Source organism: Phyllobates terribilis, unplaced genomic scaffold (assembly GCF_046119375.1).
Source record: "Phyllobates terribilis strain yellow unplaced genomic scaffold, ASM4611937v1 Scaffold_74__1_contigs__length_7073193, whole genome shotgun sequence".
Taxonomy (NCBI): Eukaryota; Metazoa; Chordata; class Amphibia; order Anura; family Dendrobatidae; genus Phyllobates; species Phyllobates terribilis.
Window position 1 is genome coordinate 313,573 of NW_027362834.1, and position 27,588 is coordinate 341,160.

Below are 27,588 nucleotides of genomic sequence, written 5' to 3' on the forward strand. Positions count from 1 at the left end.
ACGCTGGCTGCGCGTGTCATAATAGGCTCTGAGCCTTTATATACCTGCGCACAGCAGCAGCCACCTTCAGTCTGCTGCTGGACAGCCAGCAGCAGCAGCAGCAGGAGAGGTAATTAATCAGCAACCCTCCTGCTAAGGGTAGACAGCTGCTCGTTCCACCCCCCCCCGCCTTAATTGGTTCTCCTCCCTTCCAACGGTGTTGAGGCGGGTGGGAACAGCCGGGGGTTGAGGGTACTGTGCTAAAAGAGGTGGAGTTATGCAGATCTAAAACGCGTGGATTGCAGCAGCAGCAAGCCAAAAAGTGCAGGCATGTGAGGGATCTAGAGGTTGACAGCATGTCTTCTTAACGGGAGTCCAGGTGGCCATCTCCACAAATGGACTTTTCAGAATCCTTGGGTGGCACCGTAGTCGGAAACCAATTCTGGTTATCGCTTCTCGGCCTTTTGGCTAAGATCAAGTGTAGTATCTGTTCTTATCAGTTTAATATCTGATACGTCCCCTATCTGGGGACCATATATTAAATGGATTTTTAGAACAGGGAGATGGAAAAAGAGCTTGCTCTGTCCACTCCACGCATTGACCTGGTATTGCAGTATCTCCAGGACCGGTGCACCCCTTCTTTAATGCAGTTTCTAAAATCAGAAAGAATTGAATTCAATGCTTTTTGTTCATTTTGCTTGTTTGTCGGATTTTGGGATGGACTCTTTGGCTTTGCTTTTCTTCTCCTCATTGGATTTTTCATGTTAAAAGTTGCAGAAGCCAGATGACAAGCTCATTTTGGTTCAACTTCAGCAACTGTGCATTGCATTGCCATGTAATGTAATGTAATGCAATGCTATCTATCTAGCTCTCCCTCTATACTTCCTTTTGGATAAACAGACATATTAGGCAAGCATTTTGGAGCTTTCACCTAAATAACTACAGGTGGTGAGATAAGCTGCACAATATAATTGACCTTTCAGTATATTGTTGCACACACACCATCTATTTAGCAAATGCCCTTGTTATCAACAGCAGCCTTTTAAACTCACCTGAGCTAACAGGTATGTGAGCTGGTTACTCTGCTGCGCTTAAAATTTCTTTTTTGGTTTGCTACAATGCCTTTTCTGAAACGTTGTCTCCCTCTGCTGGAACACTGACTTCTTTCATTTAATGCCTGCAGACTATAAAAGAGAAACCAACCCAAAAAGTTTGGTTGATTAGTCTGTGGCATTCTTTTAAACTGTTGCTTATGGCGGTCTCTGTGAGCTTCTCAGTGACATTCAGCCATCCAGGTATCCCGCCTGCAGTAGACGGAATGTGGCAATGGAACGCTGGCTGCGCATGTCATAATAGGCTCTGAGCCTTTATATACCTGCGCACAGCAGCAGCCACCTTCAGTCTGCTGCTGGACAGCCAGCAGCAGCAGCAGCAGGAGAGGTAATTAATCAGCAACCCTCCTGATAAGGGTAGACAGCTGCTCGTTCCACCCCCCCCCCGCCTTAATTGGTTCTCCTCCCTTCCAACGGTGTTGAGGCGGGTGGGAACAGCCGGGGGTTGAGGGTACTGTGCTAAAAGAGGTGGAGTTATGCAGATCTAAAACGCGTGGATTGCAGCAGCAGCAAGCCGAAAAGTGCAGGCATGTGAGGGATCTAGAGGTTGACAGCATGTCTTCTTAACGGGAGTCCAGGTGGCCATCTCCACAAATGGACTTTTCAGAATCCTTGGGTGGCACCGTAGTCGGAAACCAATTCTGGTTATCGCTTCTCGGCCTTTTGGCTAAGATCAAGTGCAGTATCTGTTCTTATCAGTTTAATATCTGATACGTCCCCTATCTGGGGACCATATATTAAATGGATTTTTAGAACAGGGAGATGGAAAAAGAGCTTGCTCTGTCCACTCCACGCATTGACCTGGTATTGCAGTATCTCCAGGACCGGTGCACCCCTTCTTTAATGCAGTTTCTAAAATCAGAAAGAATTGAATTCAATGCTTTTTGTTCATTTTGCTTGTTTGTCGGATTTTGGGATGGACTCTTTGGCTTTGCTTTTCTTCTCCTCATTGGATTTTTCATGTTAAAAGTTGCAGAAGCCAGATGACAAGCTCATTTTGGTTCAACTTCAGCAACTGTGCATTGCATTGCCATGTAATGTAATGTAATGCAATGCTATCTATCTAGCTCTCCCTCTATACTTCCTTTTGGATAAACAGACATATTAGGCAAGCATTTTGGAGCTTTCACCTAAATAACTACAGGTGGTGAGATAAGCTGCACAATATAATTGACCTTTCAGTATATTGTTGCACACACACCATCTATTTAGCAAATGCCCTTGTTATCAACAGCAGCCTTTTAAACTCACCTGAGCTAACAGGTATGTGAGCTGGTTACTCTGCTGCGCTTAAAATTTCTTTTTTGGTTTGCTACAATGCCTTTTCTGAAACGTTGTCTCCCTCTGCTGGAACACTGACTTCTTTCATTTAATGCCTGCAGACTATAAAAGAGAAACCAACCCAAAAAGTTTGGTTGATTAGTCTGTGGCATTCTTTTAAACTGTTGCTTATGGCGGTCTCTGTGAGCTTCTCAGTGACATTCAGCCATCCAGGTATCCCGCCTGCAGTAGACGGAATGTGGCAATGGAACGCTGGCTGCGCGTGTCATAATAGGCTCTGAGCCTTTATATACCTGCGCACAGCAGCAGCCACCTTCAGTCTGCTGCTGGACAGCCAGCAGCAGCAGCAGCAGGAGAGGTAATTAATCAGCAACCCTCCTGCTAAGGGTAGACAGCTGCTCGTTCCACCCCCCCCCCGCCTTAATTGGTTCTCCTCCCTTCCAACGGTGTTGAGGCGGGTGGGAACAGCCGGGGGTTGAGGGTACTGTGCTAAAAGAGGTGGAGTTATGCAGATCTAAAACGCGTGGATTGCAGCAGCAGCAAGCCAAAAAGTGCAGGCATGTGAGGGATCTAGAGGTTGACAGCATGTCTTCTTAACGGGAGTCCAGGTGGCCATCTCCACAAATGGACTTTTCAGAATCCTTGGGTGGCACCGTAGTCGGAAACCAATTCTGGTTATCGCTTCTCGGCCTTTTGGCTAAGATCAAGTGTAGTATCTGTTCTTATCAGTTTAATATCTGATACGTCCCCTATCTGGGGACCATATATTAAATGGATTTTTAGAACAGGGAGATGGAAAAAGAGCTTGCTCTGTCCACTCCACGCATTGACCTGGTATTGCAGTATCTCCAGGACCGGTGCACCCCTTCTTTAATGCAGTTTCTAAAATCAGAAAGAATTGAATTCAATGCTTTTTGTTCATTTTGCTTGTTTGTCGGATTTTGGGATGGACTCTTTGGCTTTGCTTTTCTTCTCCTCATTGGATTTTTCATGTTAAAAGTTGCAGAAGCCAGATGACAAGCTCATTTTGGTTCAACTTCAGCAACTGTGCATTGCATTGCCATGTAATGTAATGTAATGCAATGCTATCTATCTAGCTCTCCCTCTATACTTCCTTTTGGATAAACAGACATATTAGGCAAGCATTTTGGAGCTTTCACCTAAATAACTACAGGTGGTGAGATAAGCTGCACAATATAATTGACCTTTCAGTATATTGTTGCACACACACCATCTATTTAGCAAATGCCCTTGTTATCAACAGCAGCCTTTTAAACTCACCTGAGCTAACAGGTATGTGAGCTGGTTACTCTGCTGCGCTTAAAATTTCTTTTTTGGTTTGCTACAATGCCTTTTCTGAAACGTTGTCTCCCTCTGCTGGAACACTGACTTCTTTCATTTAATGCCTGCAGACTATAAAAGAGAAACCAACCCAAAAAGTTTGGTTGATTAGTCTGTGGCATTCTTTTAAACTGTTGCTTATAGCGGTCTCTGTGAGCTTCTCAGTGACATTCAGCCATCCAGGTATCCCGCCTGCAGTAGACGGAATGTGGCAATGGAACGCTGGCTGCGCGTGTCATAATAGGCTCTGAGCCTTTATATACCTGCGCACAGCAGCAGCCACCTTCAGTCTGCTGCTGGACAGCCAGCAGCAGCAGCAGCAGGAGAGGTAATTAATCAGCAACCCTCCTGCTAAGGGTAGACAGCTGCTCGTTCCACCCCCCCCCCGCCTTAATTGGTTCTCCTCCCTTCCAACGGTGTTGAGGCGGGTGGGAACAGCCGGGAGTTGAGGGTACTGTGCTAAAAGAGGTGGAGTTATGCAGATCTAAAACGCGTGGATTGCAGCAGCAGCAAGCCGAAAAGTGCAGGCATGTGAGGGATCTAGAGGTTGACAGCATGTCTTCTTAACGGGAGTCCAGGTGGCCATCTCCACAAATGGACTTTTCAGAATCCTTGGGTGGCACCGTAGTCGGAAACCAATTCTGGTTATCGCTTCTCGGCCTTTTGGCTAAGATCAAGTGTAGTATCTGTTCTTATCAGTTTAATATCTGATACGTCCCCTATCTGGGGACCATATATTAAATGGATTTTTAGAACAGGGAGATGGAAAAAGAGCTTGCTCTGTCCACTCCACGCATTGACCTGGTATTGCAGTATCTCCAGGACCGGTGCACCCCTTCTTTAATGCAGTTTCTAAAATCAGAAAGAATTGAATTCAATGCTTTTTGTTCATTTTGCTTGTTTGTCGGATTTTGGGATGGACTCTTTGGCTTTGCTTTTCTTCTCCTCATTGGATTTTTCATGTTAAAAGTTGCAGAAGCCAGATGACAAGCTCATTTTGGTTCAACTTCAGCAACTGTGCATTGCATTGCCATGTAATGTAATGTAATGCAATGCTATCTATCTAGCTCTCCCTCTATACTTTCCTTTGGATAAACAGACATATTAGGCAAGCATTTTGGAGCTTTCACCTAAATAACTACAGGTGGTGAGATAAGCTGCACAATATAATTGACCTTTCAGTATATTGTTGCACACACACTATCTATTTAGCAAATGCCCTTGTTATCAACAGCAGCCTTTTAAACTCACCTGAGCTAACAGGTATGTGAGCTGGTTACTCTGCTGCGCTTAAAATTTCTTTTTTGGTTTGCTACAATGCCTTTTCTGAAACGTTGTCTCCCTCTGCTGGAACACTGACTTCTTTCATTTAATGCCTGCAGACTATAAAAGAGAAACCAACCCAAAAAGTTTGGTTGATTAGTCTGTGGCATTCTTTTAAACTGTTGCTTATGGCGGTCTCTGTGAGCTTCTCAGTGACATTCAGCCATCCAGGTATCCCGCCTGCAGTAGACGGAATGTGGCAATGGAACACTGGCTGCGCGTGTCATAATAGGCTCTGAGCCTTTATATACCTGCGCACAGCAGCAGCCACCTTCAGTCTGCTGCTGGACAGCCAGCAGCAGCAGCAGCAGGAGAGGTAATTAATCAGCAACCCTCCTGCTAAGGGTAGACAGCTGCTCGTTCCACCCCCCCCCCCCCCGCCTTAATTGGTTCTCCTCCCTTCCAACGGTGTTGAGGCGGGTGGGAACAGCCGGGAGTTGAGGGTACTGTGCTAAAAGAGGTGGAGTTATGCAGATCTAAAACGCGTGGATTGCAGCAGCAGCAAGCCGAAAAGTGCAGGCATGTGAGGGATCTAGAGGTTGACAGCATGTCTTCTTAACGGGAGTCCAGGTGGCCATCTCCACAAATGGACTTTTCAGAATCCTTGGGTGGCACCGTAGTCGGAAACCAATTCTGGTTATCGCTTCTCGGCCTTTTGGCTAAGATCAAGTGTAGTATCTGTTCTTATCAGTTTAATATCTGATACGTCCCCTATCTGGGGACCATATATTAAATGGATTTTTAGAACAGGGAGATGGAAAAAGAGCTTGCTCTGTCCACTCCACGCATTGACCTGGTATTGCAGTATCTCCAGGACCGGTGCACCCCTTCTTTAATGCAGTTTCTAAAATCAGAAAGAATTGAATTCAATGCTTTTTGTTCATTTTGCTTGTTTGTCGGATTTTGGGATGGACTCTTTGGCTTTGCTTTTCTTCTCCTCATTGGATTTTTCATGTTAAAAGTTGCAGAAGCCAGATGACAAGCTCATTTTGGTTCAACTTCAGCAACTGTGCATTGCATTGCCATGTAATGTAATGTAATGCAATGCTATCTATCTAGCTCTCCCTCTATACTTTCCTTTGGATAAACAGACATATTAGGCAAGCATTTTGGAGCTTTCACCTAAATAACTACAGGTGGTGAGATAAGCTGCACAATATAATTGACCTTTCAGTATATTGTTGCACACACACTATCTATTTAGCAAATGCCCTTGTTATCAACAGCAGCCTTTTAAACTCACCTGAGCTAACAGGTATGTGAGCTGGTTACTCTGCTGCGCTTAAAATTTCTTTTTTGGTTTGCTACAATGCCTTTTCTGAAACGTTGTCTCCCTCTGCTGGAACACTGACTTCTTTCATTTAATGCCTGCAGACTATAAAAGAGAAACCAACCCAAAAAGTTTGGTTGATTAGTCTGTGGCATTCTTTTAAACTGTTGCTTATGGCGGTCTCTGTGAGCTTCTCAGTGACATTCAGCCATCCAGGTATCCCGCCTGCAGTAGACGGAATGTGGCAATGGAACACTGGCTGCGCGTGTCATAATAGGCTCTGAGCCTTTATATACCTGCGCACAGCAGCAGCCACCTTCAGTCTGCTGCTGGACAGCCAGCAGCAGCAGCAGCAGGAGAGGTAATTAATCAGCAACCCTCCTGCTAAGGGTAGACAGCTGCTCGTTCCACCCCCCCCCCCCCCGCCTTAATTGGTTCTCCTCCCTTCCAACGGTGTTGAGGCGGGTGGGAACAGCCGGGGGTTGAGGGTACTGTGCTAAAAGAGGTGGAGTTATGCAGATCTAAAACGCGTGGATTGCACTAGCAGCAAGCCGAAAAGTGCAGGCATGTGAGGGATCTAGAGGTTGACAGCATGTCTTCTTAACGGGAGTCCAGGTGGCCATCTCCACAAATGGACTTTTCAGAATCCTTGGGTGGCACCGTAGTCGGAAACCAATTCTGGTTATCGCTTCTCGGCCTTTTGGCTAAGATCAAGTGTAGTATCTGTTCTTATCAGTTTAATATCTGATACGTCCCCTATCTGGGGACCATATATTAAATGGATTTTTAGAACAGGGAGATGGAAAGAGAGCTTGCTCTGTCCACTCCACGCATTGATCTGGTATTGCAGTATCTCCAGGACCGGTGCACCCCTTCTTTAATGCAGTTTCTAAAATCAGAAAGAATTGAATTCAATGCTTTTTGTTCATTTTGCTTGTTTGTCGGATTTTGGGATGGACTCTTTGGCTTTGCTTTTCTTCTCCTCATTGGATTTTTCATGTTAAAAGTTGCAGAAGCCAGATGACAAGCTCATTTTGGTTCAACTTCAGCAACTGTGCATTGCATTGCCATGTAATGTAATGTAATGCAATGCTATCTATCTAGCTCTCCCTCTATACTTCCTTTTGGATAAACAGACATATTAGGCAAGCATTTTGGAGCTTTCACCTAAATAACTACAGGTGGTGAGATAAGCTGCACAATATAATTGACCTTTCAGTATATTGTTGCACACACACCATCTATTTAGCAAATGCCCTTGTTATCAACAGCAGCCTTTTAAACTCACCTGAGCTAACAGGTATGTGAGCTGGTTACTCTGCTGCGCTTAAAATTTCTTTTTTGGTTTGCTACAATGCCTTTTCTGAAACGTTGTCTCCCTCTGCTGGAACACTGACTTCTTTCATTTAATGCCTGCAGACTATAAAAGAGAAACCAACCCAAAAAGTTTGGTTGATTAGTCTGTGGCATTCTTTTAAACTGTTGCTTATGGCGGTCTCTGTGAGCTTCTCAGTGACATTCAGCCATCCAGGTATCCCGCCTGCAGTAGACGGAATGTGGCAATGGAACGCTGGCTGCGCGTGTCATAATAGGCTCTGAGCCTTTATATACCTGCGCACAGCAGCAGCCACCTTCAGTCTGCTGCTGGACAGCCAGCAGCAGCAGCAGCAGGAGAGGTAATTAATCAGCAACCCTCCTGCTAAGGGTAGACAGCTGCTCGTTCCACCCCCCCCCCCGCCTTAATTGGTTCTCCTCCCTTCCAACGGTGTTGAGGCGGGTGGGAACAGCCGGGGGTTGAGGGTACTGTGCTAAAAGAGGTGGAGTTATGCAGATCTAAAACGCGTGGATTGCAGCAGCAGCAAGCCGAAAAGTGCAGGCATGTGAGGGATCTAGAGGTTGACAGCATGTCTTCTTAACGGGAGTCCAGGTGGCCATCTCCACAAATGGACTTTTCAGAATCCTTGGGTGGCACCGTAGTCGGAAACCAATTCTGGTTATCGCTTCTCGGCCTTTTGGCTAAGATCAAGTGTAGTATCTGTTCTTATCAGTTTAATATCTGATACGTCCCCTATCTGGGGACCATATATTAAATGGATTTTTAGAACAGGGAGATGGAAAAAGAGCTTGCTCTGTCCACTCCACGCATTGACCTGGTATTGCAGTATCTCCAGGACCGGTGCACCCCTTCTTTAATGCAGTTTCTAAAATCAGAAAGAATTGAATTCAATGCTTTTTGTTCATTTTGCTTGTTTGTCGGATTTTGGGATGGACTCTTTGGCTTTGCTTTTCTTCTCCTCATTGGATTTTTCATGTTAAAAGTTGCAGAAGCCAGATGACAAGCTCATTTTGGTTCAACTTCAGCAACTGTGCATTGCATTGCCATGTAATGTAATGTAATGCAATGCTATCTATCTAGCTCTCCCTCTATACTTCCTTTTGGATAAACAGACATATTAGGCAAGCATTTTGGAGCTTTCACCTAAATAACTACAGGTGGTGAGATAAGCTGCACAATATAATTGACCTTTCAGTATATTGTTGCACACACACCATCTATTTAGCAAATGCCCTTGTTATCAACAGCAGCCTTTTAAACTCACCTGAGCTAACAGGTATGTGAGCTGGTTACTCTGCTGCGCTTAAAATTTCTTTTTTGGTTTGCTACAATGCCTTTTCTGAAACGTTGTCTCCCTCTGCTGGAACACTGACTTCTTTCATTTAATGCCTGCAGACTATAAAAGAGAAACCAACCCAAAAAGTTTGGTTGATTAGTCTGTGGCATTCTTTTAAACTGTTGCTTATGGCGGTCTCTGTGAGCTTCTCAGTGACATTCAGCCATCCAGGTATCCCGCCTGCAGTAGACGGAATGTGGCAATGGAACGCTGGCTGCGCGTGTCATAATAGGCTCTGAGCCTTTATATACCTGCGCACAGCAGCAGCCACCTTCAGTCTGCTGCTGGACAGCCAGCAGCAGCAGCAGCAGGAGAGGTAATTAATCAGCAACCCTCCTGCTAAGGGTAGACAGCTGCTCGTTCCACCCCCCCCCCCGCCTTAATTGGTTCTCCTCCCTTCCAACGGTGTTGAGGCGGGTGGGAACAGCTGGGGGTTGAGGGTACTGTGCTAAAAGAGGTGGAGTTATGCAGATCTAAAACGCGTGGATTGCAGCAGCAGCAAGCCGAAAAGTGCAGGCATGTGAGGGATCTAGAGGTTGACAGCATGTCTTCTTAACGGGAGTCCAGGTGGCCATCTCCACAAATGGACTTTTCAGAATCCTTGGGTGGCACCGTAGTCGGAAACCAATTCTGGTTATCGCTTCTCGGCCTTTTGGCTAAGATCAAGTGTAGTATCTGTTCTTATCAGTTTAATATCTGATACGTCCCCTATCTGGGGACCATATATTAAATGGATTTTTAGAACAGGGAGATGGAAAAAGAGCTTGCTCTGTCCACTCCACGCATTGACCTGGTATTGCAGTATCTCCAGGACCGGTGCACCCCTTCTTTAATGCAGTTTCTAAAATCAGAAAGAATTGAATTCAATGCTTTTTGTTCATTTTGCTTGTTTGTCGGATTTTGGGATGGACTCTTTGGCTTTGCTTTTCTTCTCCTCATTGGATTTTTCATGTTAAAAGTTGCAGAAGCCAGATGACAAGCTCATTTTGGTTCAACTTCAGCAACTGTGCATTGCATTGCCATGTAATGTAATGTAATGCAATGCTATCTATCTAGCTCTCCCTCTATACTTCCTTTTGGATAAACAGACATATTAGGCAAGCATTTTGGAGCTTTCACCTAAATAACTACAGGTGGTGAGATAAGCTGCACAATATAATTGACCTTTCAGTATATTGTTGCACACACACCATCTATTTAGCAAATGCCCTTGTTATCAACAGCAGCCTTTTAAACTCACCTGAGCTAACAGGTATGTGAGCTGGTTACTCTGCTGCGCTTAAAATTTCTTTTTTGGTTTGCTACAATGCCTTTTCTGAAACGTTGTCTCCCTCTGCTGGAACACTGACTTCTTTCATTTAATGCCTGCAGACTATAAAAGAGAAACCAACCCAAAAAGTTTGGTTGATTAGTCTGTGGCATTCTTTTAAACTGTTGCTTATGGCGGTCTCTGTGAGCTTCTCAGTGACATTCAGCCATCCAGGTATCCCGCCTGCAGTAGACGGAATGTGGCAATGGAACGCTGGCTGCGCGTGTCATAATAGGCTCTGAGCCTTTATATACCTGCGCACAGCAGCAGCCACCTTCAGTCTGCTGCTGGACAGCCAGCAGCAGCAGCAGCAGGAGAGGTAATTAATCAGCAACCCTCCTGCTAAGGGTAGACAGCTGCTCGTTCCACCCCCCCCCCGCCTTAATTGGTTCTCCTCCCTTCCAACGGTGTTGAGGCGGGTGGGAACAGCCGGGGGTTGAGGGTACTGTGCTAAAAGAGGTGGAGTTATGCAGATCTAAAACGCGTGGATTGCAGCAGCAGCAAGCCGAAAAGTGCAGGCATGTGAGGGATCTAGAGGTTGACAGCATGTCTTCTTAACGGGAGCCCAGGTGGCCATCTCCACAAATGGACTTTTCAGAATCCTTGGGTGGCACCGTAGTCGGAAACCAATTCTGGTTATCGCTTCTCGGCCTTTTGGCTAAGATCAAGTGTAGTATCTGTTCTTATCAGTTTAATATCTGATACGTCCCCTATCTGGGGACCATATATTAAATGGATTTTTAGAACAGGGAGATGGAAAAAGAGCTTGCTCTGTCCACTCCACGCATTGACCTGGTATTGCAGTATCTCCAGGACCGGTGCACCCCTTCTTTAATGCAGTTTCTAAAATCAGAAAGAATTGAATTCAATGCTTTTTGTTCATTTTGCTTGTTTGTCGGATTTTGGGATGGACTCTTTGGCTTTGCTTTTCTTCTCCTCATTGGATTTTTCATGTTAAAAGTTGCAGAAGCCAGATGACAAGCTCATTTTGGTTCAACTTCAGCAACTGTGCATTGCATTGCCATGTAATGTAATGTAATGCAATGCTATCTATCTAGCTCTCCCTCTATACTTCCTTTTGGATAAACAGACATATTAGGCAAGCATTTTGGAGCTTTCACCTAAATAACTACAGGTGGTGAGATAAGCTGCACAATATAATTGACCTTTCAGTATATTGTTGCACACACACCATCTATTTAGCAAATGCCCTTGTTATCAACAGCAGCCTTTTAAACTCACCTGAGCTAACAGGTATGTGAGCTGGTTACTCTGCTGCGCTTAAAATTTCTTTTTTGGTTTGCTACAATGCCTTTTCTGAAACGTTGTCTCCCTCTGCTGGAACACTGACTTCTTTCATTTAATGCCTGCAGACTATAAAAGAGAAACCAACCCAAAAAGTTTGGTTGATTAGTCTGTGGCATTCTTTTAAACTGTTGCTTATGGCGGTCTCTGTGAGCTTCTCAGTGACATTCAGCCATCCAGGTATCCCGCCTGCAGTAGACGGAATGTGGCAATGGAACGCTGGCTGCGCGTGTCATAATAGGCTCTGAGCCTTTATATACCTGCGCACAGCAGCAGCCACCTTCAGTCTGCTGCTGGACAGCCAGCAGCAGCAGCAGCAGGAGAGGTAATTAATCAGCAACCCTCCTGCTAAGGGTAGACAGCTGCTCGTTCCACCCCCCCCCCCCCGCCTTAATTGGTTCTCCTCCCTTCCAACGGTGTTGAGGCGGGTGGGAACAGCCGGGGGTTGAGGGTACTGTGCTAAAAGAGGTGGAGTTATGCAGATCTAAAACGCGTGGATTGCAGCAGCAGCAAGCCGAAAAGTGCAGGCATGTGAGGGATCTAGAGGTTGACAGCATGTCTTCTTAACGGGAGTCCAGGTGGCCATCTCCACAAATGGACTTTTCAGAATCCTTGGGTGGCACCGTAGTCGGAAACCAATTCTGGTTATCGCTTCTCGGCCTTTTGGCTAAGATCAAGTGTAGTATCTGTTCTTATCAGTTTAATATCTGATACGTCCCCTATCTGGGGACCATATATTAAATGGATTTTTAGAACAGGGAGATGGAAAAAGAGCTTGCTCTGTCCACTCCACGCATTGACCTGGTATTGCAGTATCTCCAGGACCGGTGCACCCCTTCTTTAATGCAGTTTCTAAAATCAGAAAGAATTGAATTCAATGCTTTTTGTTCATTTTGCTTGTTTGTCGGATTTTGGGATGGACTCTTTGGCTTTGCTTTTCTTCTCCTCATTGGATTTTTCATGTTAAAAGTTGCAGAAGCCAGATGACAAGCTCATTTTGGTTCAACTTCAGCAACTGTGCATTGCATTGCCATGTAATGTAATGTAATGCAATGCTATCTATCTAGCTCTCCCTCTATACTTCCTTTTGGATAAACAGACATATTAGGCAAGCATTTTGGAGCTTTCACCTAAATAACTACAGGTGGTGAGATAAGCTGCACAATATAATTGACCTTTCAGTATATTGTTGCACACACACCATCTATTTAGCAAATGCCCTTGTTATCAACAGCAGCCTTTTAAACTCACCTGAGCTAACAGGTATGTGAGCTGGTTACTCTGCTGCGCTTAAAATTTCTTTTTTGGTTTGCTACAATGCCTTTTCTGAAACGTTGTCTCCCTCTGCTGGAACACTGACTTCTTTCATTTAATGCCTGCAGACTATAAAAGAGAAACCAACCCAAAAAGTTTGGTTGATTAGTCTGTGGCATTCTTTTAAACTGTTGCTTATGGCGGTCTCTGTGAGCTTCTCAGTGACATTCAGCCATCCAGGTATCCCGCCTGCAGTAGACGGAATGTGGCAATGGAACGCTGGCTGCGCGTGTCATAATACGCTCTGAGCCTTTATATACCTGCGCACAGCAGCAGCCACCTTCAGTCTGCTGCTGGACAGCCAGCAGCAGCAGCAGCAGGAGAGGTAATTAATCAGCAACCCTCCTGCTAAGGGTAGACAGCTGCTCGTTCCACCCCCCCCCCCCCGCCTTAATTGGTTCTCCTCCCTTCCAACGGTGTTGAGGCGGGTGGGAACAGCCGGGGGTTGAGGGTACTGTGCTAAAAGAGGTGGAGTTATGCAGATCTAAAACGCGTGGATTGCAGCAGCAGCAAGCCGAAAAGTGCAGGCATGTGAGGGATCTAGAGGTTGACAGCATGTCTTCTTAACGGGAGTCCAGGTGGCCATCTCCACAAATGGACTTTTCAGAATCCTTGGGTGGCACCGTAGTCGGAAACCAATTCTGGTTATCGCTTCTCGGCCTTTTGGCTAAGATCAAGTGTAGTATCTGTTCTTATCAGTTTAATATCTGATACGTCCCCTATCTGGGGACCATATATTAAATGGATTTTTAGAACAGGGAGATGGAAAAAGAGCTTGCTCTGTCCACTCCACGCATTGACCTGGTATTGCAGTATCTCCAGGACCGGTGCACCCCTTCTTTAATGCAGTTTCTAAAATCAGAAAGAATTGAATTCAATGCTTTTTGTTCATTTTGCTTGTTTGTCGGATTTTGGGATGGACTCTTTGGCTTAGCTTTTCTTCTCCTCATTGGATTTTTCATGTTAAAAGTTGCAGAAGCCAGATGACAAGCTCATTTTGGTTCAACTTCAGCAACTGTGCATTGCATTGCCATGTAATGTAATGTAATGCAATGCTATCTATCTAGCTCTCCCTCTATACTTCCTTTTGGATAAACAGACATATTAGGCAAGCATTTTGGAGCTTTCACCTAAATAACTACAGGTGGTGAGATAAGCTGCACAATATAATTGACCTTTCAGTATATTGTTGCACACACACCATCTATTTAGCAAATGCCCTTGTTATCAACAGCAGCCTTTTAAACTCACCTGAGCTAACAGGTATGTGAGCTGGTTACTCTGCTGCGCTTAAAATTTCTTTTTTGGTTTGCTACAATGCCTTTTCTGAAACGTTGTCTCCCTCTGCTGGAACACTGACTTCTTTCATTTAATGCCTGCAGACTATAAAAGAGAAACCAACCCAAAAAGTTTGGTTGATTAGTCTGTGGCATTCTTTTAAACTGTTGCTTATGGCGGTCTCTGTGAGCTTCTCAGTGACATTCAGCCATCCAGGTATCCCGCCTGCAGTAGACGGAATGTGGCAATGGAACGCTGGCTGCGCGTGTCATAATAGGCTCTGAGCCTTTATATACCTGCGCACAGCAGCAGCCACCTTCAGTCTGCTGCTGGACAGCCAGCAGCAGCAGCAGCAGGAGAGGTAATTAATCAGCAACCCTCCTGCTAAGGGTAGACAGCTGCTCGTTCCACCCCCCCCCCCCGCCTTAATTGGTTCTCCTCCCTTCCAACGGTGTTGAGGCGGGTGGGAACAGCCGGGGGTTGAGGGTACTGTGCTAAAAGAGGTGGAGTTATGCAGATCTAAAACGCGTGGATTGCAGCAGCAGCAAGCCGAAAAGTGCAGGCATGTGAGGGATCTAGAGGTTGACAGCAAGTCTTCTTAACGGGAGTCCAGGTGGCCATCTCCACAAATGGACTTTTCAGAATCCTTGGGTGGCACCGTAGTCGGAAACCAATTCTGGTTATCGCTTCTCGGCCTTTTGGCTAAGATCAAGTGTAGTATCTGTTCTTATCAGTTTAATATCTGATACGTCCCCTATCTGGGGACCATATATTAAATGGATTTTTAGAACAGGGAGATGGAAAAAGAGCTTGCTCTGTCCACTCCACGCATTGACCTGGTATTGCAGTATCTCCAGGACCGGTGCACCCCTTCTTTAATGCAGTTTCTAAAATCAGAAAGAATTGAATTCAATGCTTTTTGTTCATTTTGCTTGTTTGTCGGATTTTGGGATGGACTCTTTGGCTTTGCTTTTCTTCTCCTCATTGGATTTTTCATGTTAAAAGTTGCAGAAGCCAGATGACAAGCTCATTTTGGTTCAACTTCAGCAACTGTCCATTGCATTGCCATGTAATGTAATGTAATGCAATGCTATCTATCTAGCTCTCCCTCTATACTTCCTTTTGGATAAACAGACATATTAGGCAAGCATTTTGGAGCTTTCACCTAAATAACTACAGGTGGTGAGATAAGCTGCACAATATAATTGACCTTTCAGTATATTGTTGCACACACACCATCTATTTAGCAAATGCCCTTGTTATCAACAGCAGCCTTTTAAACTCACCTGAGCTAACAGGTATGTGAGCTGGTTACTCTGCTGCGCTTAAAATTTCTTTTTTGGTTTGCTACAATGCCTTTTCTGAAACGTTGTCTCCCTCTGCTGGAACACTGACTTCTTTCATTTAATGCCTGCAGACTATAAAAGAGAAACCAACCCAAAAAGTTTGGTTGATTAGTCTGTGGCATTCTTTTAAACTGTTGCTTATGGCGGTCTCTGTGAGCTTCTCAGTGACATTCAGCCATCCAGGTATCCCGCCTGCAGTAGACGGAATGTGGCAATGGAACGCTGGCTGCGCGTGTCATAATAGGCTCTGAGCCTTTATATACCTGCGCACAGCAGCAGCCACCTTCAGTCTGCTGCTGGACAGCCAGCAGCAGCAGCAGCAGGAGAGGTAATTAATCAGCAACCCTACTGCTAAGGGTAGACAGCTGCTCGTTCCACCCCCCCCCCGCCTTAATTGGTTCTCCTCCCTTCCAACGGTGTTGAGGCGGGTGGGAACAGCTGGGGGTTGAGGGTACTGTGCTAAAAGAGGTGGAGTTATGCAGATCTAAAACGCGTGGATTGCAGCAGCAGCAAGCCGAAAAGTGCAGGCATGTGAGGGATCTAGAGGTTGACAGCATGTCTTCTTAACGGGAGTCCAGGTGGCCATCTCCACAAATGGACTTTTCAGAATCCTTGGGTGGCACCGTAGTCGGAAACCAATTCTGGTTATCGCTTCTCGGCCTTTTGGCTAAGATCAAGTGTAGTATCTGTTCTTATCAGTTTAATATCTGATACGTCCCCTATCTGGGGACCATATATTAAATGGATTTTTAGAACAGGGAGATGGAAAAAGAGCTTGCTCTGTCCACTCCACGCATTGACCTGGTATTGCAGTATCTCCAGGACCGGTGCACCCCTTCTTTAATGCAGTTTCTAAAATCAGAAAGAATTGAATTCAATGCTTTTTGTTTATTTTGCTTGTTTGTCGGATTTTGGGATGGACTCTTTGGCTTTGCTTTTCTTCTCCTCATTGGATTTTTCATGTTAAAAGTTGCAGAAGCCAGATGACAAGCTCATTTTGGTTCAACTTCAGCAACTGTGCATTGCATTGCCATGTAATGTAATGTAATGCAATGCTATCTATCTAGCTCTCCCTCTATACTTCCTTTTGGATAAACAGACATATTAGGCAAGCATTTTGGAGCTTTCACCTAAATAACTACAGGTGGTGAGATAAGCTGCACAATATAATTGACCTTTCAGTATATTGTTGCACACACACCATCTATTTAGCAAATGCCCTTGTTATCAACAGCAGCCTTTTAAACTCACCTGAGCTAACAGGTATGTGAGCTGGTTACTCTGCTGCGCTTAAAATTTCTTTTTTGGTTTGCTACAATGCCTTTTCTGAAATGTTGTCTCCCTCTGCTGGAACACTGACTTCTTTCATTTAATGCCTGCAGACTATAAAAGAGAAACCAACCCAAAAAGTTTGGTTGATTAGTCTGTGGCATTCTTTTAAACTGTTGCTTATGGCGGTCTCTGTGAGCTTCTCAGTGACATTCAGCCATCCAGGTATCCCGCCTGCAGTAGACGGAATGTGGCAATTGAACGCTGGCTGCGCGTGTCATAATAGGCTCTGAGCCTTTATATACCTGCGCACAGCAGCAGCCACCTTCAGTCTGCTGCTGGACAGCCAGCAGCAGCAGCAGCAGGAGAGGTAATTAATCAGCAACCCTCCTGCTAAGGGTAGACAGCTGCTCGTTCCACCCCCCCCCCCCCGCCTTAATTGGTTCTCCTCCCTTCCAACGGTGTTGAGGCGGGTGGGAACAGCCGGGGGTTGAGGGTACTGTGCTAAAAGAGGTGGAGTTATGCAGATCTAAAACGCGTGGATTGCAGCAGCAGCAAGACGAAAAGTGCAGGCATGTGAGGGATCTAGAGGTTGACAGCATGTCTTCTTAACGGGAGTCCAGGTGGCCATCTCCACAAATGGACTTTTCAGAATCCTTGGGTGGCACCGTAGTCGGAAACCAATTCTGGTTATCGCTTCTCGGCCTTTTGGCTAAGATCAAGTGTAGTATCTGTTCTTATCAGTTTAATATCTGATACGTCCCCTATCTGGGGACCATATATTAAATGGATTTTTAGAACAGGGAGATGGAAAAAGAGCTTGCTCTGTCCACTCCACGCATTGACCTGGTATTGCAGTATCTCCAGGACCGGTGCACCCCTTCTTTAATGCAGTTTCTAAAATCAGAAAGAATTGAATTCAATGCTTTTTGTTCATTTTGCTTGTTTGTCGGATTTTGGGATGGACTCTTTGGCTTTGCTTTTCTTCTCCTCATTGGATTTTTCATGTTAAAAGTTGCAGAAGCCAGATGACAAGCTCATTTTGGTTCAACTTCAGCAACTGTGCATTGCATTGCCATGTAATGTAATGTAATGCAATGCTATCTATCTAGCTCTCCCTCTATACTTCCTTTTGGATAAACAGACATATTAGGCAAGCATTTTGGAGCTTTCACCTAAATAACTACAGGTGGTGAGATAAGCTGCACAATATAATTGACCTTTCAGTATATTGTTGCACACACACCATCTATTTAGCAAATGCCCTTGTTATCAACAGCAGCCTTTTAAACTCACCTGAGCTAACAGGTATGTGAGCTGGTTACTCTGCTGCGCTTAAAATTTCTTTTTTGGTTTGCTACAATGCCTTTTCTGAAACGTTGTCTCCCTCTGCTGGAACACTGACTTCTTTCATTTAATGCCTGCAGACTATAAAAGAGAAACCAACCCAAAAAGTTTGGTTGATTAGTCTGTGGCATTCTTTTAAACTGTTGCTTATGGCGGTCTCTGTGAGCTTCTCAGTGACATTCAGCCATCCAGGTATCCCGCCTGCAGTAGACGGAATGTGGCAATGGAACGCTGGCTGCGCGTGTCATAATAGGCTCTGAGCCTTTATATACCTGCGCACAGCAGCAGCCACCTTCAGTCTGCTGCTGGACAGCCAGCAGCAGCAGCAGCAGGAGAGGTAATTAATCAGCAACCCTCCTGCTAAGGGTAGACAGCTGCTCGTTCCACCCCCCCCCCCCCCGCCTTAATTGGTTCTCCTCCCTTCCAACGGTGTTGAGGCGGGTGGGAACAGCCGGGGGTTGAGGGTACTGTGCTAAAAGAGGTGGAGTTATGCAGATCTAAAACGCGTGGATTGCAGCAGCAGCAAGCCGAAAAGTGCAGGCATGTGAGGGATCTAGAGGTTGACAGCATGTCTTCTTAACGGGAGTCCAGGTGGCCATCTCCACAAATGGACTTTTCAGAATCCTTGGGTGGCACCGTAGTCGGAAACCAATTCTGGTTATCGCTTCTCGGCCTTTTGGCTAAGATCAAGTGTAGTATCTGTTCTTATCAGTTTAATATCTGATACGTCCCCTATCTGGGGACCATATATTAAATGGATTTTTAGAACAGGGAGATGGAAAAAGAGCTTGCTCTGTCCACTCCACGCATTGACCTGGTATTGCAGTATCTCCAGGACCGGTGCACCCCTTCTTTAATGCAGTTTCTAAAATCAGAAAGAATTGAATTCAATGCTTTTTGTTCATTTTGCTTGTTTGTCGGATTTTGGGATGGACTCTTTGGCTTTGCTTTTCTTCTCCTCATTGGATTTTTCATGTTAAAAGTTGCAGAAGCCAGATGACAAGCTCATTTTGGTTCAACTTCAGCAACTGTGCATTGCATTGCCATGTAATGTAATGTAATGCAATGCTATCTATCTAGCTCTCCCTCTATACTTCCTTTTGGATAAACAGACATATTAGGCAAGCATTTTGGAGCTTTCACCTAAATAACTACAGGTGGTGAGATAAGCTGCACAATATAATTGACCTTTCAGTATATTGTTGCACACACACCATCTATTTAGCAAATGCCCTTGTTATCAACAGCAGCCTTTTAAACTCACCTGAGCTAACAGGTATGTGAGCTGGTTACTCTGCTGCGCTTAAAATTTCTTTTTTGGTTTGCTACAATGCCTTTTCTGAAACGTTGTCTCCCTCTGCTGGAACACTGACTTCTTTCATTTAATGCCTGCAGACTATAAAAGAGAAACCAACCCAAAAAGTTTGGTTGATTAGTCTGTGGCATTCTTTTAAACTGTTGCTTATGGCGGTCTCTGTGAGCTTCTCAGTGACATTCAGCCATCCAGGTATCCCGCCTGCAGTAGACGGAATGTGGCAATGGAACGCTGGCTGCGCGTGTCATAATAGGCTCTGAGCCTTTATATACCTGCGCACAGCAGCAGCCACCTTCAGTCTGCTGCTGGACAGCCAGCAGCAGCAGCAGCAGGAGAGGTAATTAATCAGCAACCCTCCTGCTAAGGGTAGACAGCTGCTCGTTCCACCCCCCCCCCCCGCCTTAATTGGTTCTCCTCCCTTCCAACGGTGTTGAGGCGGGTGGGAACAGCCGGGGGTTGAGGGTACTGTGCTAAAAGAGGTGGAGTTATGCAGATCTAAAACGCGTGGATTGCAGCAGTAGCAAGACGAAAAGTGCAGGCATGTGAGGGATCTAGAGGTTGACAGCATGTCTTCTTAACGGGAGTCCAGGTGGCCATCTCCACAAATGGACTTTTCAGAATCCTTGGGTGGCACCGTAGTCGGAAACCAATTCTGGTTATCGCTTCTCGGCCTTTTGGCTAAGATCAAGTGTAGTATCTGTTCTTATCAGTTTAATATCTGATACGTCCCCTATCTGGGGACCATATATTAAATGGATTTTTAGAACAGGGAGATGGAAAAAGAGCTTGCTCTGTCCACTCCACGCATTGACCTGGTATTGCAGTATCTCCAGGACCGGTGCACCCCTTCTTTAATGCAGTTTCTAAAATCAGAAAGAATTGAATTCAATGCTTTTTGTTCATTTTGCTTGTTTGTCGGATTTTGGGATGGACTCTTTGGCTTTGCTTTTCTTCTCCTCATTGGATTTTTCATGTTAAAAGTTGCAGAAGCCAGATGACAAGCTCATTTTGGTTCAACTTCAGCAACTGTGCATTGCATTGCCATGTAATGTAATGTAATGCAATGCTATCTATCTAGCTTTCCCTCTATACTTCCTTTTGGATAAACAGACATATTAGGCAAGCATTTTGGAGCTTTCACCTAAATAACTACAGGTGGTGAGATAAGCTGCACAATATAATTGACCTTTCAGTATATTGTTGCACACACACCATCTATTTAGCAAATGCCCTTGTTATCAACAGCAGCCTTTTAAACTCACCTGAGCTAACAGGTATGTGAGCTGGTTACTCTGCTGCGCTTAAAATTTCTTTTTTGGTTTGCTACAATGCCTTTTCTGAAACGTTGTCTCCCTCTGCTGGAACACTGACTTCTTTCATTTAATGCCTGCAGACTATAAAAGAGAAACCAACCCAAAAAGTTTGGTTGATTAGTCTGTGGCATTCTTTTAAACTGTTGCTTATGGCGGTCTCTGTGAGCTTCTCAGTGACATTCAGCCATCCAGGTATCCCGCCTGCAGTAGACGGAATGTGGCAATGGAACGCTGGCTGCGCGTGTCATAATAGGCTCTGAGCCTTTACATACCTGCGCACAGCAGCAGCCACCTTCAGTCTGCTGCTGGACAGCCAGCAGCAGCAGCAGCAGGAGAGGTAATTAATCAGCAACCCTCCTGCTAAGGGTAGACAGCTGCTCGTTCCACCCCCCCCCCCGCCTTAATTGGTTCTCCTCCCTTCCAACGGTGTTGAGGCGGGTGGGAACAGCCGGGGGTTGAGGGTACTGTGCTAAAAGAGGTGGAGTTATGCAGATCTAAAACGCGTGGATTGCAGCAGCAGCAAGCCGAAAAGTGCAGGCATGTGAGGGATCTAGAGGTTGACAGCATGTCTTCTTAACGGGAGTCCAGGTGGCCATCTCCACAAATGGACTTTTCAGAATCCTTGGGTGGCACCGTAGTCGGAAACCAATTCTGGTTATCGCTTCTCGGCCTTTTGGCTAAGATCAAGTGTAGTATCTGTTCTTATCAGTTTAATATCTGATACGTCCCCTATCTGGGGACCATATATTAAATGGATTTTTAGAACAGGGAGATGGAAAAAGAGCTTGCTCTGTCCACTCCACGCATTGACCTGGTATTGCAGTATCTCCAGGACCGGTGCACCCCTTCTTTAATGCAGTTTCTAAAATCAGAAAGAATTGAATTCAATGCTTTTTGTTCATTTTGCTTGTTTGTCGGATTTTGGGATGGACTCTTTGGCTTTGCTTTTCTTCTCCTCATTGGATTTTTCATGTTAAAAGTTGCAGAAGCCAGATGACAAGCTCATTTTGGTTCAACTTCAGCAACTGTGCATTGCATTGCCATGTAATGTAATGTAATGCAATGCTATCTATCTAGCTCTCCCTCTATACTTCCTTTTGGATAAACAGACATATTAGGCAAGCATTTTGGAGCTTTCACCTAAATAACTACAGGTGGTGAGATAAGCTGCACAATATAATTGACCTTTCAGTATATTGTTGCACACACACCATCTATTTAGCAAATGCCCTTGTTATCAACAGCAGCCTTTTAAACTCACCTGAGCTAACAGGTATGTGAGCTGGTTACTCTGCTGCGCTTAAAATTTCTTTTTTGGTTTGCTACAATGCCTTTTCTGAAACGTTGTCTCCCTCTGCTGGAACACTGACTTCTTTCATTTAATGCCTGCAGACTATAAAAGAGAAACCAACCCAAAAAGTTTGGTTGATTAGTCTGTGGCATTCTTTTAAACTGTTGCTTATGGCGGTCTCTGTGAGTTCTCAGTGACATTCAGCCATCCAGGTATCCCGCCTGCAGTAGACGGAATGTGGCAATGGAACGCTGGCTGCGCGTGTCATAATAGGCTCTGAGCCTTTATATACCTGCGCACAGCAGCAGCCACCTTCAGTCTGCTGCTGGACAGCCAGCAGCAGCAGCAGCAGGAGAGGTAATTAATCAGCAACCCTCCTGCTAAGGGTAGACAGCTGCTCGTTCCACCCCCCCCCCCCCCGCCTTAATTGGTTCTCCTCCCTTCCAACGGTGTTGAGGCGGGTGGGAACAGCCGGGGGTTGAGGGTACTGTGCTAAAAGAGGTGGAGTTATGCAGATCTAAAACGCGTGGATTGCAGCAGCAGCAAGCCGAAAAGTGCAGGCATGTGAGGGATCTAGAGGTTGACAGCATGTCTTCTTAACGGGAGTCCAGGTGGCCATGTCCACAAATGGACTTTTCAGAATCCTTGGTTGGCACCGTAGTCGGAAACCAATTCTGGTTATCGCTTCTCGGCCTTTTGGCTAAGATCAAGTGTAGTATCTGTTCTTATCAGTTTAATATCTGATACGTCCCCTATCTGGGGACCATATATTAAATGGATTTTTAGAACAGGGAGATGGAAAAAGAGCTTGCTCTGTCCACTCCACGCATTGACCTGGTATTGCAGTATCTCCAGGACCGGTGCACCCCTTCTTTAATGCAGTTTCTAAAATCAGAAAGAATTGAATTCAATGCTTTTTGTTCATTTTGCTTGTTTGTCGGATTTTGGGATGGACTCTTTGGCTTTGCTTTTCTTCTCCTCATTGGATTTTTCATGTTAAAAGTTGCAGAAGCCAGATGACAAGCTCATTTTGGTTCAACTTCAGCAACTGTGCATTGCATTGCCATGTAATGTAATGTAATGCAATGCTATCTATCTAGCTCTCCCTCTATACTTCCTTTTGGATAAACAGACATATTAGGCAAGCATTTTGGAGCTTTCACCTAAATAACTACAGGTGGTGAGATAAGCTGCACAATATAATTGACCTTTCAGTATATTGTTGCACACACACCATCTATTTAGCAAATGCCCTTGTTATCAACAGCAGCCTTTTAAACTCACCTGAGCTAACAGGTATGTGAGCTGGTTATTCTGCTGCGCTTAAAATTTCTTTTTTGGTTTGCTACAATGCCTTTTCTGAAACGTTGTCTCCCTCTGCTGGAACACTGACTTCTTTCATTTAATGCCTGCAGACTATAAAAGAGAAACCAACCCAAAAAGTTTGGTTGATTAGTCTGTGGCATTCTTTTAAACTGTTGCTTATGGCGGTCTCTGTGAGCTTCTCAGTGACATTCAGCCATCCAGGTATCCCGCCTGCAGTAGACGGAATGTGGCAATGGAACGCTGGCTGCGCGTGTCATAATAGGCTCTGAGCCTTTATATACCTGCGCACAGCAGCAGCCACCTTCAGTCTGCTGCTGGACAGCCAGCAGCAGCAGCAGCAGGAGAGGTAATTAATCAGCAACCCTCCTGCTAAGGGTAGACAGCTGCTCGTTCCACCCCCCCCCCGCCTTAATTGGTTCTCCTCCCTTCCAACGGTGTTGAGGCGGGTGGGAACAGCCGGGGGTTGAGGGTACTGTGCTAAAAGAGGTGGAGTTATGCAGATCTAAAACGCGTGGATTGCAGCAGCAGCAAGCCGAAAAGTGCAGGCATGTGAGGGATCTAGAGGTTGACAGCATGTCTTCTTAACGGGAGTCCAGGTGGCCATCTCCACAAATGGACTTTTCAGAATCCTTGGGTGGCAACGTAGTCGGAAACCAATTCTGGTTATCGCTTCTCGGCCTTTTGGCTAAGATCAAGTGTAGTATCTGTTCTTATCAGTTTAATATCTGATACGTCCCCTATCTGGGGACCATATATTAAATGGATTTTTAGAACAGGGAGATGGAAAAAGAGCTTGCTCTGTCCACTCCATGCATTGACCTGGTATTGCAGTATCTCCAGGACCGGTGCACCCCTTCTTTAATGCAGTTTCTAAAATCAGAAAGAATTGAATTCAATGCTTTTTGTTCATTTTGCTTGTTTGTCGGATTTTGGGATGGACTCTTTGGCTTTGCTTTTCTTCTCCTCATTGGATTTTTCATGTTAAAAGTTGCAGAAGCCAGATGACAAGCTCATTTTGGTTCAACTTCAGCAACTGTGCATTGCATTGCCATGTAATGTAATGTAATGCAATGCTATCTATCTAGCTCTCCCTCTATACTTCCTTTTGGATAAACAGACATATTAGGCAAGCATTTTGGAGCTTTCACCTAAATAACTACAGGTGGTGAGATAAGCTGCACAATATAATTGACCTTTCAGTATATTGTTGCACACACACCATCTATTTAGCAAATGCCCTTGTTATCAACAGCAGCCTTTTAAACTCACCTGAGCTAACAGGTATGTGAGCTGGTTACTCTGCTGCGCTTAAAATTTCTTTTTTGGTTTGCTACAATGCCTTTTCTGAAACGTTGTCTCCCTCTGCTGGAACACTGACTTCTTTCATTTAATGCCTGCAGACTATAAAAGAGAAACCAACCCAAAAAGTTTGGTTGATTAGTCTGTGGCATTCTTTTAAACTGTTGCTTATGGCGGTCTCTGTGAGCTTCTCAGTGACATTCAGCCATCCAGGTATCCCGCCTGCAGTAGACGGAATGTGGCAATGGAACGCTGGCTGCGCGTGTCATAATAGGCTCTGAGCCTTTATATACCTGCGCACAGCAGCAGCCACCTTCAGTCTGCTGCTGGACAGCCAGCAGCAGCAGCAGCAGGAGAGGTAATTAATCAGCAACCCTCCTGCTAAGGGTAGACAGCTGCTCGTTCCACCCCCCCCCGCCTTAATTGGTTCTCCTCCCTTCCAACGGTGTTGAGGCGGGTGGGAACAGCCGGGGGTTGAGGGTACTGTGCTAAAAGAGGTGGAGTTATGCAGATCTAAAACGCGTGGATTGCAGCAGCAGCAAGCCGAAAAGTGCAGGCATGTGAGGGATCTAGAGGTTGACAGCATGTCTTCTTAACGGGAGTCCAGGTGGCCATCTCCACAAATGGACTTTTCAGAATCCTTGGGTGGCACCGTAGTCGGAAACCAATTCTGGTTATCGCTTCTCGGCCTTTTGGCTAAGATCAAGTGTAGTATCTGTTCTTATCAGTTTAATATCTGATACGTCCCCTATCTGGGGACCATATATTAAATGGATTTTTAGAACAGGGAGATGGAAAAAGAGCTTGCTCTGTCCACTCCACGCATTGACCTGGTATTGCAGTATCTCCAGGACCGGTGCACCCCTTCTTTAATGCAGTTTCTAAAATCAGAAAGAATTGAATTCAATGCTTTTTGTTCATTTTGCTTGTTTGTCGGATTTTGGGATGGACTCTTTGGCTTTGCTTTTCTTCTCCTCATTGGATTTTTCATGTTAAAAGTTGCAGAAGCCAGATGACAAGCTCATTTTGGTTCAACTTCAGCAACTGTGCATTGCATTGCCATGTAATGTAATGTAATGCAATGCTATCTATCTAGCTCTCCCTCTATACTTCCTTTTGGATAAACAGACATATTAGGCAAGCATTTTGGAGCTTTCACCTAAATAACTACAGGTGGTGAGATAAGCTGCACAATATAATTGACCTTTCAGTATATTGTTGCACACACACCATCTATTTAGCAAATGCCCTTGTTATCAACAGCAGCCTTTTAAACTCACCTGAGCTAACAGGTATGTGAGCTGGTTACTCTGCTGCGCTTAAAATTTCTATTTTGGTTTGCTACAATGCCTTTTCTGAAACGTTGTCTCCCTCTGCTGGAACACTGACTTCTTTCATTTAATGCCTGCAGACTATAAAAGAGAAACCAACCCAAAAAGTTTGGTTGATTAGTCTGTGGCATTCTTTTAAACTGTTGCTTATGGCGGTCTCTGTGAGCTTCTCAGTGACATTCAGCCATCCAGGTATCCCGCCTGCAGTAGACGGAATGTGGCAATGGAACGCTGGCTGCGCGTGTCATAATAGGCTCTGAGCCTTTATATACCTGCGCACAGCAGCAGCCACCTTCAGTCTGCTGCTGGACAGCCAGCAGCAGCAGCAGCAGGAGAGGTAATTAATCAGCAACCCTCCTGCTAAGGGTAGACAGCTGCTCGTTCCACCCCCCCCCCGCCTTAATTGGTTCTCCTCCCTTCCAACGGTGTTGAGGCGGGTGGGAACAGCCGGGGGTTGAGGGTACTGTGCTAAAAGAGGTGGAGTTATGCAGATCTAAAACGCGTGGATTGCAGCAGCAGCAAGCCGAAAAGTGCAGGCATGTGAGGGATCTAGAGGTTGACAGCATGTCTTCTTAACGGGAGTCCAGGTGGCCATCTCCACAAATGGACTTTTCAGAATCCTTGGGTGGCACCGTAGTCGGAAACCAATTCTGGTTATCGCTTCTCGGCCTTTTGGCTAAGATCAAGTGTAGTATCTGTTCTTATCAGTTTAATATCTGATACGTCCCCTATCTGGGGACCATATATTAAATGGATTTTTAGAACAGGGAGATGGAAAAAGAGCTTGCTCTGTCCACTCCACGCATTGACCTGGTATTGCAGTATCTCCAGGACCGGTGCACCCCTTCTTTAATGCAGTTTCTAAAATCAGAAAGAATTGAATTCAATGCTTTTTGTTCATTTTGCTTGTTTGTCGGATTTTGGGATGGACTCTTTGGCTTTGCTTTTCTTCTCCTCATTGGATTTTTCATGTTAAAAGTTGCAGAAGCCAGATGACAAGCTCATTTTGGTTCAACTTCAGCAACTGTGCATTGCATTGCCATGTAATGTAATGTAATGCAATGCTATCTATCTAGCTCTCCCTCTATACTTCCTTTTGGATAAACAGACATATTAGGCAAGCATTTTGGAGCTTTCACCTAAATAACTACAGGTGGTGAGATAAGCTGCACAATATAATTGACCTTTCAGTATATTGTTGCACACACACCATCTATTTAGCAAATGCCCTTGTTATCAACAGCAGCCTTTTAAACTCACCTGAGCTAACAGGTATGTGAGCTGGTTACTCTGCTGCGCTTAAAATTTATTTTTTGGTTTGCTACAATGCCTTTTCTGAAACGTTGTCTCCCTCTGCTGGAACACTGACTTCTTTCATTTAATGCCTGCAGACTATAAAAGAGAAACCAACCCAAAAAGTTTGGTTGATTAGTCTGTGGCATTCTTTTAAACTGTTGCTTATGGCGGTCTCTGTGAGCTTCTCAGTGACATTCAGCCATCCAGGTATCCCGCCTGCAGTAGACGGAATGTGGCAATGGAACGCTGGCTGCGCGTGTCATAATAGGCT

The 27,588-nt window shown here is 45.1% G+C and overlaps 21 non-coding genes across 21 annotated transcripts; all 21 read left to right on the top strand.

Moving 5' to 3' along the window:
• The first annotated feature begins 427 nt into the window (after positions 1-427).
• Positions 428-618, top strand: LOC141196144 (U2 spliceosomal RNA). Its single transcript, XR_012268709.1, has one exon. It is a non-coding gene; the product is annotated as a U2 spliceosomal RNA (small nuclear RNA).
• A 1,120-nt stretch (positions 619-1,738) lies between these two features.
• On the top strand, positions 1,739-1,929 carry LOC141195998 (U2 spliceosomal RNA). The gene has a single exon (XR_012268567.1). It is a non-coding gene; the product is annotated as a U2 spliceosomal RNA (small nuclear RNA).
• A 1,120-nt stretch (positions 1,930-3,049) lies between these two features.
• Positions 3,050-3,240, top strand: LOC141196155 (U2 spliceosomal RNA). Its single transcript, XR_012268720.1, has one exon. It is a non-coding gene; the product is annotated as a U2 spliceosomal RNA (small nuclear RNA).
• A 1,120-nt stretch (positions 3,241-4,360) lies between these two features.
• LOC141196167 (U2 spliceosomal RNA) lies at positions 4,361-4,551 on the top strand. The gene has a single exon (XR_012268732.1). It is a non-coding gene; the product is annotated as a U2 spliceosomal RNA (small nuclear RNA).
• Positions 4,552-5,675: 1,124 nt separating this feature from the next.
• LOC141196178 (U2 spliceosomal RNA) lies at positions 5,676-5,866 on the top strand. The gene has a single exon (XR_012268744.1). It is a non-coding gene; the product is annotated as a U2 spliceosomal RNA (small nuclear RNA).
• Positions 5,867-6,990: 1,124 nt separating this feature from the next.
• On the top strand, positions 6,991-7,181 carry LOC141195942 (U2 spliceosomal RNA). Its single transcript, XR_012268513.1, has one exon. It is a non-coding gene; the product is annotated as a U2 spliceosomal RNA (small nuclear RNA).
• A 1,121-nt stretch (positions 7,182-8,302) lies between these two features.
• Positions 8,303-8,493, top strand: LOC141196191 (U2 spliceosomal RNA). Its single transcript, XR_012268755.1, has one exon. It is a non-coding gene; the product is annotated as a U2 spliceosomal RNA (small nuclear RNA).
• Positions 8,494-9,614: 1,121 nt separating this feature from the next.
• On the top strand, positions 9,615-9,805 carry LOC141196202 (U2 spliceosomal RNA). The gene has a single exon (XR_012268766.1). It is a non-coding gene; the product is annotated as a U2 spliceosomal RNA (small nuclear RNA).
• Positions 9,806-10,925: 1,120 nt separating this feature from the next.
• Positions 10,926-11,116, top strand: LOC141196213 (U2 spliceosomal RNA). Its single transcript, XR_012268777.1, has one exon. It is a non-coding gene; the product is annotated as a U2 spliceosomal RNA (small nuclear RNA).
• A 1,123-nt stretch (positions 11,117-12,239) lies between these two features.
• Positions 12,240-12,430, top strand: LOC141196224 (U2 spliceosomal RNA). The gene has a single exon (XR_012268788.1). It is a non-coding gene; the product is annotated as a U2 spliceosomal RNA (small nuclear RNA).
• Positions 12,431-13,553: 1,123 nt separating this feature from the next.
• On the top strand, positions 13,554-13,744 carry LOC141196235 (U2 spliceosomal RNA). Its single transcript, XR_012268798.1, has one exon. It is a non-coding gene; the product is annotated as a U2 spliceosomal RNA (small nuclear RNA).
• Positions 13,745-14,866: 1,122 nt separating this feature from the next.
• LOC141196246 (U2 spliceosomal RNA) lies at positions 14,867-15,057 on the top strand. The gene has a single exon (XR_012268809.1). It is a non-coding gene; the product is annotated as a U2 spliceosomal RNA (small nuclear RNA).
• A 1,120-nt stretch (positions 15,058-16,177) lies between these two features.
• Positions 16,178-16,368, top strand: LOC141196257 (U2 spliceosomal RNA). Its single transcript, XR_012268820.1, has one exon. It is a non-coding gene; the product is annotated as a U2 spliceosomal RNA (small nuclear RNA).
• A 1,123-nt stretch (positions 16,369-17,491) lies between these two features.
• Positions 17,492-17,682, top strand: LOC141196268 (U2 spliceosomal RNA). Its single transcript, XR_012268830.1, has one exon. It is a non-coding gene; the product is annotated as a U2 spliceosomal RNA (small nuclear RNA).
• Positions 17,683-18,806: 1,124 nt separating this feature from the next.
• LOC141196281 (U2 spliceosomal RNA) lies at positions 18,807-18,997 on the top strand. The gene has a single exon (XR_012268841.1). It is a non-coding gene; the product is annotated as a U2 spliceosomal RNA (small nuclear RNA).
• A 1,122-nt stretch (positions 18,998-20,119) lies between these two features.
• LOC141196292 (U2 spliceosomal RNA) lies at positions 20,120-20,310 on the top strand. Its single transcript, XR_012268851.1, has one exon. It is a non-coding gene; the product is annotated as a U2 spliceosomal RNA (small nuclear RNA).
• Positions 20,311-21,431: 1,121 nt separating this feature from the next.
• LOC141196304 (U2 spliceosomal RNA) lies at positions 21,432-21,622 on the top strand. The gene has a single exon (XR_012268860.1). It is a non-coding gene; the product is annotated as a U2 spliceosomal RNA (small nuclear RNA).
• A 1,123-nt stretch (positions 21,623-22,745) lies between these two features.
• Positions 22,746-22,936, top strand: LOC141196316 (U2 spliceosomal RNA). The gene has a single exon (XR_012268870.1). It is a non-coding gene; the product is annotated as a U2 spliceosomal RNA (small nuclear RNA).
• A 1,120-nt stretch (positions 22,937-24,056) lies between these two features.
• Positions 24,057-24,247, top strand: LOC141195740 (U2 spliceosomal RNA). Its single transcript, XR_012268318.1, has one exon. It is a non-coding gene; the product is annotated as a U2 spliceosomal RNA (small nuclear RNA).
• A 1,119-nt stretch (positions 24,248-25,366) lies between these two features.
• On the top strand, positions 25,367-25,557 carry LOC141196327 (U2 spliceosomal RNA). Its single transcript, XR_012268880.1, has one exon. It is a non-coding gene; the product is annotated as a U2 spliceosomal RNA (small nuclear RNA).
• A 1,120-nt stretch (positions 25,558-26,677) lies between these two features.
• On the top strand, positions 26,678-26,868 carry LOC141196339 (U2 spliceosomal RNA). The gene has a single exon (XR_012268885.1). It is a non-coding gene; the product is annotated as a U2 spliceosomal RNA (small nuclear RNA).
• Positions 26,869-27,588: the final 720 nt, after the last annotated feature.